Below are 13673 nucleotides of genomic sequence, written 5' to 3'. Positions count from 1 at the left end.
GCGCTGCTTCTGTATATAAATATTCCTTCTCTATCTCACCCAGCACTCTCAACCACGCTCTGTTATACCTGTTTAAGCTCCTCTCCCTACCTGGCCTCCTGCACTATCTTGCTTGCCAGTCAAAAAAGAGGGCTAAACTGCAACCGCACCTTTATGAGAAGCTCAATATGACAAAGGCAAATGGGAATACTAGCACAGTCTGGCTTCTTTTTTTCCTCTCCAAACAGACAATGCTAGGTGTCATTAGTGTGGTAAAGGGGTTCTGCTAATATAGCAAATTTACATAAACACTCGAAAAACGTTTACAGTCCTATGAGCAAGGAGCGGAACCAAACATGTAAATGTGCAAATGTTACTGGACAAAAACATGTAAATCCGTTGTCACGATAGAAACAAAAGGGCATTTTCGTTACATTATCGATTTTTTTGCTTTGCATCTCCTTAAATTTTGCTGTTCAACAGTTGTCGTAGAATATATATTTAATTTTTATATTGGTAAATGTTTTTTAGAATGTATTGTTTACCCTATCTGCACTTTCTTACTTTATTTTCAAAATATTGTGCAATGGAAGGTATAGTTGACATGTTGACAACTTGACATTTTTATATTTGTGTTTTTGTTACATTGCTGCTTTTTTTATTTGATTCTCTAGGCTTTTGTTCTGAAACAATTGTGATATATATATATATATATATATATATATATATATATATATATATATATATATATATATATATATATATATACGTATATATACGTATATATACGTATATATATATATATATATATATATATATATATATATATATATATATATATATATATATATATATATATATATATATATATATATATATATATATGGGCAGCACGGCGGAGCAGTGGTTAGCGCGTGTGCGGCACAGTTCTGAGGTCGTTGTATGTTCTCCCCGTGCTTGCGTGGGTTTGGAAGTGAACTTGAAGTGCGATAACTCAGTCATTTATGAATATTTTTTCACTTGCAACCACCCAAAATGTTCAGTGGCATTAGACTTATGTGTACATGTATAGGTTTTCATTTATTTATCCGGTTTCCTCCCACATTCCAAAAACATGCATTTCAGGTGAATTGGCCGGTCCAAATTGTCCCTAGGTGTGACTGAGCGAGTGAGTTGTCTGTCCCCGTGTGCCCTGCGATTGGCTGGCAACCAGTCCAGGGTGTCCCCTGCCCACTGCCCGATGATTGCTGGGATGGGCTCCAGCATCCCCGCGACCCTACTGAGGATAAGCGGTGCAGCTGATGAGATGAGAGATGATGAGATATATATATATATATACTGCTGCAGTGACATTGTCATCATTGATTTTAAATGCCCAACCCTGATTATGGATACAAATCGAGGGCATTTGATTTTAACTCATATCAAATATATTTTTCGAATTTTTGAACTAGTAGGGGCCCATAAAACACATTATTTTTGTGAAATCTTTTGGCTTGACTTCCGTTGTTCTTTTATTAACCCCATTCAATTCCCACCTGTTTCTGTATTTTGTTTATATATTCAAGCGTCCTTCCTTTTTTTCCTATACAGAATTTATTTAAATGTGCGGTGGGTTGTTGAGGTGTCCTTTAAAGGGCTGAAAGTCAAATATTAAGCTTAAAACACACTTATATTCTATAGCATATGAATAACCTATATTTTATGTTGACAATATCTGTGTATTATTTGTTAATGCAACATCCATTGCAGGCTGGTCATCCTGCAAGGGGCATTACCTCATGTGCGGTCCATTCTCAAGTTTCTTCATTTTCCTCATGTTGAGGCTTTTGAGTTTTTCCTTGCCCTCATGTAGGTTTTAAATCAGGGGGTGGTGTAATAAGTCTGTAGCCTGCATTAGTCTGTGGTCCGTGCAGCCCTTTGAGACTCCTTGTGATAAAGAGCTATACGAATAAATATGACTTGACATGACTATTAGGTATGTGTAACATAGCTGAGTTCAAAGAGCCCTTATGCTTTATTTTCTACTGCGCCTATCTGCTTTGATGTTACTTTTATAAAAGCTGTCCAGGGCGGAACACACTAGGTAGTAGGAATTGGGGGTCGGGAAGTGCTGGAAAGTGACATCATGCTCTTCCCCGCGGGTTTTATTTTGTTTCTATTTGTTTGTGTGGCATGCAAATGGTGAAAAACAAGAAAAGGTCTGTTATAAGTAGAGTCCAAACGCTAACCCAAACTCCAGGGTAAAAAAAAAGAGGAAGAGTCTATTTGAGTGGTCCTTCTTAGGACCAGTTATGATTCCCTGCTCCCTCGAGTTCAATGTCAAAGTGTCCTTTGGCAAGACACTAAAACCCTAATGCCACCAACAAGCAGGTAGGTCTTCAGTGACCGGTTAAGCGTTATAGATATGGAGTCCATTTGCTATCTAAAAAATATATTTACCTGCTCACACATTTTGAATGAACTGACTAAGGTTGCAATGATTACACAAGCCAGGAGAGGGCGGCAGTGAGTAAAAAGGTTCCAAATTCTGCACAGCTCCTTTCTATAAATGCATCCTTTTGTTTATTTTTTCCCCTGGTTTTTGTTTCCATCGTGTTTTTACTGTTTCATCCAAGCTGACAATAAAAGTGATTTGTCGTTGTTTTATTAATGAAACAAACTGGATGCACATTTCTCTTTAGAGAGCATGAAATAGGTAATTTAATTTGCCCAAATAGCCTTGTAAAATCTGAAATGAGTCAACTCTGAAATGCAGTCCATCAGGTCGCTATTTTTTCCGTGCAAAATGTTACCCTTGTCGCAGTTCATCTCGTTTCCCTGCACTATGGTGACGTTATCAGCGATAAGCACGGCACAATAAGTCTTTGTTGCATTAGGATCAAGTCTTTCTAGTTGCCCCAAACTATGTACAGTCTAAAGTTTCACATGTTGTAAGCACACTGTGCCGAACATCTTCACCTCGGTCACATGGGGCAAATATGAAAGCTTTTATCTCGATGTAAGTAAGGGGCATACACCAACAAAATTTCCCCAAAAATGTTCCAAATATTGTTTACATTCCCTGACCCTTGAACTGCTTTGAGAGTGAACGAAAACATTTTGCAGAAACAAAGAACACATATCAGACAAAATAAACATGGATAAAAGTGTAAAAAATGCCTTAATAAAGCTTTATATTATCCATCCATCCATTATCTGCACCGCTTATCCGCAGTAGGGTCACAGGGGGTTCTAGAGCCTATCCAATCCCAGCCATCTCCAGGCAGTGGGCAAGGGACACCCTGAACTGGTTGCCAGCCAGTCGCAGGGCACACAGAGACACACAACTCACTCGCTCATTCGCACCTAGGGACAATTTGGTCCATGCAATTAACCTGACATGCATGTTTTTGGAATGTGGGAGGAAACCGGAGCGCCTGGGGGAATCTCACGCAAGCACAGGGAGAACATGTAAACTCCACACAGAAGGTTTGATCTCATGACCTTAGAACTGTGCCGCATTCGTGCTAACTACTGCGCCGCAGTGCTGCCGGGCTTTATATTAAATACCACAAAAACATCTCTGAAACTTAAGTAAGTTTGTGTTATTTTGTTTGATTGGATCTATTTACTTTTACAGTACAGTACTTTGAATGTAGGAATGATTGCAGTGTTACGCAACCTTTTTTTACCCAGGGCACACGTTTGCGTTAAAAACACGGGGGACTGCGTTTCCCGATTATGTTTGAAAATTAATTTCTGGCAGAGGTTTCTTTTTTTTTCTTCTTTTAATAAAGCTTAAAGATGTGGTGCGTAGTTTGAGGGGTCCTTATAAAGTTTAAAATTTCATATTTTTTCTGTTAAATTTGTCTTACCAATGCCCAACTGAGTTCAAAGAGCCTTGATATATTTATTTTCACTGTGCCTATCTACTTTTATCTTACATTTATTTTAGTGCTCTGGCCATGCAGCACATTATGCTGGAGGAAAAGTGGCCAGAGAGATGAGGAGGTGGAGAGTAATTTCACGCACATGGTTGAGGATTTCGGCAGCACGGCGGCGCAGTGGTTAGCGCTTGTGCGGCACAGTTCATGTCATGGGAACCTGTCGTGGGTTCAAATCCAGCTCCAGACTTCCTGTGCGGAGTTTGTATGTTCTCCCCGTGCTTGCGTGGGTTTCCTCCGGGCACTCCGGTTTCCTCCCACGTTCAAAAAACATGCATTTCAGGTGAATTGGCCGGTCCAAATTGTCCCTAGGTGTGAATGAGCGAATGCGTTGTCTGTCCCTGTGTGCCCTGCGATTGGCTGGCAACCAGTTCAGGGTGTCCCCTGCCCACTGCCCGGAGATGGCTGGGATGGGCTCCAGCCCCCCCGCGACCCTAATGAGGATAAGCGGTACGGCTGATGAGATGAGATGGTTGAGGATTTCTTTTATTCCAGAATGAGAATGGTGAAAGTAAGAAAATGACTGTTTCAAATACATTCCAAATGCTAACCCAAACCCCCCAAAAGATGAAAAAAGGAAGAGTTTATGTACATGCACGTTCCATATAAGTAGTTTGACAGAGGCTGCAATGATGATTTCAGCCAGAAAATGGCGTCAGCACGTAGAATATTTTAAAGTTACATTACAATGATCATTTAACCTGAATCGACAGTTGAACTATTTTCATATAACTTGTGGTCACCGTGGCTCAGGAAGTCATACAGGTTATTTATTATGCTGAATAACTTTACCCAATTTTGAATATATTTTTGTCATATTTTTAAATTTTTACAGTATTCGGGAGTTAGCTTTGTTAGTTTACTTTGCTATATCTTAAAAAGATCGGCCCAATATTGCAGTACCTCCGGGAACGATGGACTAATGGACTTAAATTATATTGTACTTGTGATACAGAGCTATGTCCCTGCAAAATAGTATTGCCCTTAACACATTGGTTAACTGCTGTTAAAAGTCTCGGTTTTAAGTGTGTTGTTAATTATTAATATTACAATTCTAACCATTTTAACATAGTTAGAAGTAAAGCAGCCGAGTCTTGCCATGGCCGGGCATTATACCGGCGGGCGGAGACGTAACTGCGTAAGATTCTTGCTCAAAGATGTTGTGGCAATTTCGGAGGGAATGTCAAGGCTGGATTTTATTAACAAGTTTATTGAAAAGCTTCTGAAGTTTAAAAAGGAGGAGATACATGCTGTCATAAAAATGCCTTCAGGCAAGGGCTTTGATGTAAGTTTTGAAACGGCGGCTCCTTATCAAGAGTTTTGGAATCGCTTTGAGGAAGTGAGGCCCCAGTTTTCTAGATTTACAGTGGAGAAGCTGACTGATAATGCTAACAAGATTGTCATTGTCAGAATGTTTTGTGAGGTAGTCAGTGCTGATGACGTCTGTTATTGGTTGAGTAGATACTGCTCGGTAAAAGGCCAGGCTATGAAGGTGAGGGATGAGAAAGGCTATTGGACTGGTGCCTGGAGGGTACCCGTCCAACAATGGCAAGATCCTCAGGGCTTTCAGGGACTGAAACACCTCCCGTCGACTATATTCCTGGGGGAAAACCGTGGCTTTATCCACTATCAAGGGCAACCGAAACTCTGTCGCAAATGTGGTGAGCATGGGCATCTGGCTGAGGTATGTGATCAAATTTTTTGTGGAAAGTGCAGGACAATTGGACATACCTTTGAGGAATGTATCAATAGCAGAAAATGCAATCTCTGTGGAGAAACGAATCACCTCTTTAGAAACTGCCCGAAATCGTTTGCTAACAAATTGAAAGCTAGGAAGGCAGTTAACAAAGACAACAAAGACAATGAAATGATGTCAGACAACATAGATAATGAAATGAATAAATGTAACAAAAACAATGAAATGAATAAAGTTATGGAAATACCAAATGAAAATGAACAAGAAATGAATAAAGTTATGGAAATACCCAATGAAGATGAACAGGAAATGAATAAAGTTATGGAAATACCCAATGAATTTGATCAATGCACAAAGAAAATGGACAAGACAATCAAATTGAAAAAACAGATGTCACTACCAAAACCCCTGGAGGAGAGACCAGAGAATCAAATTTGAATCAGGAAGGACCTGGAAATTCTAATTCGATTTCTCATAAAATACCTGAATTTGGACATGACAAACAAATAGAAAAGGCAACTGCCACTCCAAAAACACATATTAATCAGGAAGGGCCTGGAAGAGAGTCCAAATTAGCAAATTTGTTTGCTACGCCACTGCCGGGATTTGGAGAAGACAAACAAATCGAAAAGGCGAACGACTCTCCAACAACCCATACGGGCACTGGAAAGAGGGGTAAAAGTAAGACAAAATTGGGAGTGGTGAAAACACCGGAAACAAAGAGAAGAGATTTAGAAGAAAGCCGATTGCCGATGAAAAAGCCCACAAGGGAACTGTATGAAGTTGACCCGGAGGAAGTCGGGGAAGGAAAAAATCTGACCCTTTGTGGGCAGGGAAGTAAGAGACCCCTCGATAGGTCCTCTGGCACACCCCCTAACCCAGAAAAAAGGGGAAGACCTGGAACCACAGACAGGGAGTCAGAGGATTCCAGAGTTTTCCCCGGTGAGTCTCCAAATGAGGTACTGCTCTTAAGTGATGTGTCTGACACAGGTGACACTCTCGATGATCACCAAAGAATGGACTCGGATCCCCCGGTTTTGTCTAAGTAGTTTAAATACTTTAACAACAATTATGAACATTACATTCTCTACTATCAATGTGAGAAGTGTGAGATCAAAGGTTAAGGCTCACAGTGTTTTACCGTTCTTAAAAACTATCAGAACGGATGTGTTTTTACTACAAGAATGCTGCATCCCCTTTCTAAAAAATTATAAACAGTGGGAAGAGATTTGGCCATATCCGTCATTATGAAGTGGCTCGAACGAAAACCGTAACGATGGGGTAGCCATTTTAATAAACAACCCTCAACTCATCATAAAGGGGAGTACTGTGATGAGAGACGGACGCGCAATCTTAGCAAGACTTTCTTATATAGGGAATGATTTTAACTTCATTAACATATACGGCCATGCCGACAGACAACTCAGGTACGAACTCTTAGAGGACATCCAGTCGCATATGCTGGGCCATCAACCACTAATCGTGGGAGAAGATTTTAATTGCATCCTAAGTAGGAAGGATAGAAAGAGAACCGATGAGGATTTTAAAGTAGATGAAACATCAACTTTATTACAAGACATGTGCCGGACATTTAAACTGGAGGACTGTTTCAAATCCATACATCCAGGAGAGGAGGGCTTCACCTGGTTCAGTAGTGACAATGCCAGAGCCTCTCGAATAGACTACATATTTACAAGGGGTTTAACACAGAGTGATGCAAGATTAATTCCTGGTTTCAGATCACTTGCTACTGTCCTGCTCTCTCTCGTCTGGGAAGGGTCTGTGGAAGTTAAACTGCTCCCTGCTGGAGGATGAGGCTCTAGCCGCACAATACAGGGAGCTGTACAAAGACTGGCAGACCCTTCAAGACTCGTATGATTCACGAGCACAATGGTGGGAAATGACAAAGAAACGAACACATACCTTTTTTAAAAATGCAGGGAAAAACAAGAAACTTAAAGAGATGAAACGCATGTCGGGACTACAAAGAAGACACCAACGCTATTTCATCCTAACAGACAAGGGGATGGACTTTAATGATGAAATCAAAGAGACCAAACAAGAACAAAACGCTTTGGCGGAAATAAAGAGCAAAGGCATCATAATAAGAAGCAGAGAAAGAGAAATAGAAGAAGGGGAAAAATGTACACGCTATCATTTTAAAAAAATTATGAGCAAAAATGAGGGGCTTTTTAAACTTCAAAACGAAAACGGGCAAATAACAAAGGAAAGTAGTGAAATAACCAAATTAGTCAAAGACTACTACAAAAAAATATTTCAAAAGAAAGAAACACATGAGAATGAAATGGGGCATGTATTAGATCATATTTCAAGATCAGTGCGTCAAGACCCCTTTTTAACATCGGACTTTACCCAAGACCAACTGAATGATTGCATAAAGACTATGAAAAAAGGCAAATCACCCGGGGAGGACGGACTCAACCTCGAATTTTACCGGACTTTTTCGGATATTTTAGCACCAGATCTGATTACTGTTTTTAACGAATTTTCCAGTCGAGACAACATGCCAGACAGTTTCAGAATAGGGATAGTTACTCTAGTGCACAAAAAAGGAGACAAAATTGACTTAAAAAACTGGCGACCCATAACGCTTTTAAACGTGGACTGTAAAATTTTCAGCAAGCTTCTTGCAACACGAATGTCTGTAGTCTTGGGAGACTTGGTTGATCCGGACCAAACCTGTGCCATCGTGGGAAGGAAGATCAGCGACAGTCTCATGCTGATCCGTGACACCATTTGTTATGCGAGAGACAGAAACATGCGACTAGCGGTCCTAAACCTAGACTTTGAAAAAGCATTTGATCGAGTCTCGCACCATTACCTCTTCAGGGTATTGCAAAAATGTGTTTTTCCCCAAAAATACATCAAGTGGGTGGGACTGCTATACCGAGACATCTACAGCAAATTCATGATTAACGGGAATTTATCGGAAGCAATCGAGATCAACTGCGGTGTACGTCAAGGTTGCCCTATGTCTCCCCTTCTCTATGTTCTTTGCATTGAACCTTTGGCACAAATGTTAAGAAAAGATAGATTTGTCGAATGGATCAATATCCCAGGACCTGGCTGTGGCGCCCAGGAGTCGGTGAGGCACCTTTTTTGTGAGTGCAACGCCTCCGAGGACTTGTGGACAATGGCCGACCAACTAGGAAAGTTGCCGGACTTGCCAGCAGGGGAGGTCCCTGACGCACAGTACGTGCTTTACGGGGTGAGTCGGTCGAGGATGTCACAGAACGACTTTGCCAGGGACTGGCTCACTCTCGCCGCCATCAAGGACGCCATCTGGACCTCCAGAAACCTGCTGGTATGGAGGTGCAGGCAGATCCCCCTCCGTGGCTGTGCTCTAAATGGCTGCAGATACCATACAATCTGCGAGCGGTGGGCCTAGGACGCAGCCATAAAGAAGAATCCTCTGCACCCACCCGGAGGGGGGAACCGGAGCTACACTGTGGGGGTCCCGGCCTGGGTTGTGGAACCCAGAAGGGAGAGGACCCACACAGAAGGGAGAGGACCCACACAGAGGACTGGAAGGATGCTGCTTGGGAGGGTGGGATGTCAGAGCTATGCCCTTGCACAATAGTATTGCCCTTTACACGTTGGTTAACTACTGTTAAAAGAAAATAACTCTGAAATTGTTTAATTGATGTTGAAAATGTCAGGAAAAAATGTTAAAACGTCATATCGTCACGTCATATTGTCAGATATAACAAAATTGTGAATATGCTTGATGGCTGTTGAGATTGTCGTGTTTGTTTTGCTGCTGTTGGTGTCGGTGGATTTGTTCAGACCAAGGACAATCGACTTTGGCCTGGACGGATCTATTGACACTAACAAAGATGTTATATAATGAAATTGTGAATATGCTTGATTTCTATTAAGATTCTCGAGAAGGGTTGTTCAAACCTCACATTGTGTTTGCTGTTAAAAACGTCATATTGAAATATAATATTGTGAATGTGCTTAATTGTTGTTGAGATTGTCATGATTGTTTTCTGTTATTAGTGTCAATAAATTTGTTCAAACCAAAAAAAAAAAAATTTTAATATTTTAAATGATATAATGAAGTTGTGAATATGTTTAATTGCTGTTAAAAGTGTCGAGAAGAATTGTTCAAACCTCACATTGTTTATTTGCTGTTAAAAGTGTCAATAAAAATAGTTCAAACTAAAAACTAAAGATTTTAAGTTTTATAACATAATTTCCTTTTTCTTCTAGAAAAATAATTAAAGGTATTCTATTATAATTTGCAGAGCAAACACAAAAAGCTTAAATAAACTAAATAAGTTATAACAAATGCTGCAACATGGACATATGATCTTCCCCCTGAGGTTCGATCTGCAACCTCAGTGGAAATGTTTAAATCTAAGCTTAAAACACACTTCTATTCTATAGCATATGAATGACCTATATTTTATGTTGACAATATCTGTTTATTATCTTTTATTGCAACATCCATTGTCATCCTGGAAGGGGGATTACTTCACGTGCGGTCCCTTCTGAAAGTTTCTTCATTCTCCTCATGTTGAGGTTTTTGAGTTTTTCCTTGCCCTCATGCAGGTTTTAGATCAGGGGATGGTGTAATAATAGTCTGTGGTTTGCAATAATCTGTGGTCTGTGCAGCCCTTTGAGACTTCCTGTGATTAAGGGCTATACAAATAAACATGACTTGACTTGACTGGATATAAAATTACTATATAAAAAGAAAGAAAACTTATCTGATGCCACCTACTCATGTGGATAATGGTTGAACGTACACAGCAGATCACTGGAAGAAAGCAAAGATACTGAACAATGCTATGCAATGATATATTTGCAAAGATAAAACTGGGCCATTTCCTGCGGCACACTGGACAAGGTCCCATGGCTGGTTGAAAAATACTGCATAAGGGGGCAATTACATGTCTGTGGGTTCCTGAAAGCACCATCACTCTGTATGATAGATATGTGCCAACTTCAGTCAATTGCTTCCCTTATTAATGATTACAACATCCCATATTAAGTTATAATCACCTTACAAACTCAGCGTGGCACCTGTTTACTCACAGCAAGACGGACTGGAGATGTAAAGTAAAAACAAAGGTAATTTTTATGAAACAAGTTCATTTTATTGACCAAAATCAACACAAACAATTCCTTCAGTATCTTTCTTAGTTTTTTTGCCCCTTGAAGCAAATTTAGTGATGTGTATTATTCGTAGAAGCATATTTTGAAGAGAAGAAAAAAATAAACATTTCCGTATAAAAACTGTTATACGGTGGACACAATTTGATATGATCGGGAAAACTATAAAATACAGCGGGAAAGTATTGGCAGCTATGATAAGAGTACACACCTGTACTGGCTAATTGGAGCACAATTCAACCTTTTAAACAGTAAACAGTGTTTTTAAACAGTGCTCCGGTACACTGATTGAAAACACTGAAATAGGGAATGTAAATAAATTGAGTTGAATACAAAGGTAGCATAGCTTTGATGTTTGTAAAACATACAGAGAGAAGTCCAAATCTGGTCCCCGAGATCCACCATCCCGCATATTTCAGTTTTTTTCCGGATTCAGATGAATAGACAGGAGGGAAACATTTCAAAAACGCATGATATGTCCCCGAAGGGCCAGATCACGACATCCGTGTAATAACTTAACTATAAGGTTCACTGAGTTCAAAAACCAATTCTAAAAATGCAAACGTTTCATAAAAGTCAAATTGCTCAAGGTGTGTTCATGCACATGCGCCTGTGCCAGTTGTGTGATTGACAGGTCATTAGCACAGGATCATCAAGTTTTACACCATTATTTCTTTGGGAGTTTTTAGCAGTTTTACATACAAAAATCAATAAAAATCTCACTCCAAACAAACCCAAATAACGACAGGCAAAAGTGCAGTTCATCATGTGAAAAAGGGAAAAATAGAAACAGTACACCTAACAAAGAGTGTGGTGTTATGCACTATCAGGCATTACAGTTTGTGGTTGTGGATAAAAAAAGACCAAAGTCTTCCCATCGTTCATTAATCCCATTTAACCTGTTCACTCTCCCCAGCATTCTTTCACGAGAAATTGCATCCCTCATCAACGTTTTCCAAATCTTTATGCTAACCGGGAGCTTCCAGTGTCTCAGTATTATCAGAGCGCCTGCCATCAATCCAGTTCCAGACACTTCCAATCTTGAGTTGGTACACTAAAACGGTAAGTTATCTTCTGAGTGTCCAAGTCTTGTTTTTGTAAAGGCCTGTGCATTTTTAGCTGGTCTCTGACCTCATTATATGATTTAGCCATTTGCTTTTTGTAGGTCACATCAAATTCCATGACTCAATATTTTAGTTGTAGTCTCTTTAATTTAAATCCTCATTAGTGCTTGCTTGTAATATACTTTATAATCGTGTAGGTAAAATTATTCTCACTGCATGAACAATAATCTATCTACCCTCATATCCCCTCGAGAGGAGTGACCGACAGCAAGACAAACACATACAAGGACAAAGAAAATAAAAAAGGGAAAAAGTAGAAAAAAACACACACAAAAATGTTTGGACCATGGCCAACCCAATTGCCCAAACACCCAAACAAGTGAAGTACCTCGGCACCCAAGTCGGTCATGCTTTCGTCCCTCCAGATGAGACGGGACATGAGAAAGCGGCCATGTCACTCGGGTCAGGGTGACACAACCCACTCTTTTGTTCAACAGCAGGGCCCGACAGCTTTCACTGGTTTACCCCTGCTGCATCATACAGGTGCCCATCCCCTAGAACACTTCTAAACATCCCACTATCCTTTTATAACACCTCTCCACTCATTCCTATCACCAACAAATCTGCGTTCAGGCTTCAAGTCTCTGCACCATACAACACAGTCGGCACAATCACACGCTCATGCAGTCCTCTCTTAACATCTATACTCATACTTTTGTCGCTTATCACTTTCCTCAGAGCACCAACCAAATAAAAATAAAGATTATATTTGTATCGCCGAGACTCCATGCGTTTCTTGGCCGTTTTAATTTTACTTGTGGTCACTATTTTTTCCCCACTGCTGCGACTCAAAAGATTGGATATGATTAATTTATTCACCATAATTTACCTTAAAAAAAGTGAAGTGCCTTTTAATATGTCACAAAAAAGGATGTAACATCATCACCACAAATTTTTCTTTTTGCCAAAAATATCAACGCTACAAATGATGCAGTATTGTACAATGTGATACTCAGAATTGTTTTTCCGCAGTGATTTAGGCTCTAGTACCAGTATTGTCACTCATCTCAGAAGAGCAAGATGACGCCGTTCACCCAAAAACGAAGGCGACCAGCTGATGAAGGTGCGGTATCTAAGTCCGATCAGGACACTCCTCCTGCTCCTGAAAACCATGGGAACCAATACTACTTGTTCAATGTGAGGGAGCAAACTCCAACCCCAAAAAACACGGTCTGGAAAGGGATCGGCGCTAGACAAACCATGGGAAGTGGTTCCGGTATTTTGAGTGTTTAAGGGATCTTTGAGCTGTGAGCCGTGAGAGGTCTTTTTTTTTTTTTTTTTAAACAATAAATAAATTGCATCTTGAATTTTTAGACCGACGCGACCCGCTTTTCAACTTCCTGTTTTGCAATCGTAAAAGGAATGCGAGATATCTTGGCCACACAAGAATTTGCATTGTTGTGCTCTTTTCACGTGTCACTTATTGCACTTTGCAATCAAGCTTTTGGGATGTCACTTGTTCATCGACAACCGGTTTTCTTTGCTTGGCAACTGGCCTGATAGCAATATCTTGGTTCCCAAAAAGTCAAACTCGTGACAGTTGGGTAAGCCGATGGTAGCAAGACGCGCCTTAACAAAGAATCATTGTAATGGTGGCATCATACAAGGTGACTTCAAAATTCAGGTTATGAAGATTTACTGAAAAATAATTCTGGTTGCGCTAAAGGTTAAGATTTCCCATCCAAAAATACAACTGACTTAGCAAAGGAATAAAGTTTAGTGTTCAGGAAGCCATGTTTGTATGTCATTTCAAATACAAAATCGGAATGTTGAAAACAATTGAAAGAAATAGTAATGACATCCATT

The sequence above is a fragment of the Urocampus carinirostris genome, chromosome 1, assembly GCF_059441175.1.
Source record: "Urocampus carinirostris isolate Australia breed hairy pipefish chromosome 1, RoL_Ucar_1.0, whole genome shotgun sequence".
NCBI lineage: Eukaryota > Metazoa > Chordata > Actinopteri > Syngnathiformes > Syngnathidae > Urocampus > Urocampus carinirostris.
This window is presented reverse-complemented; position numbering follows the sequence as displayed.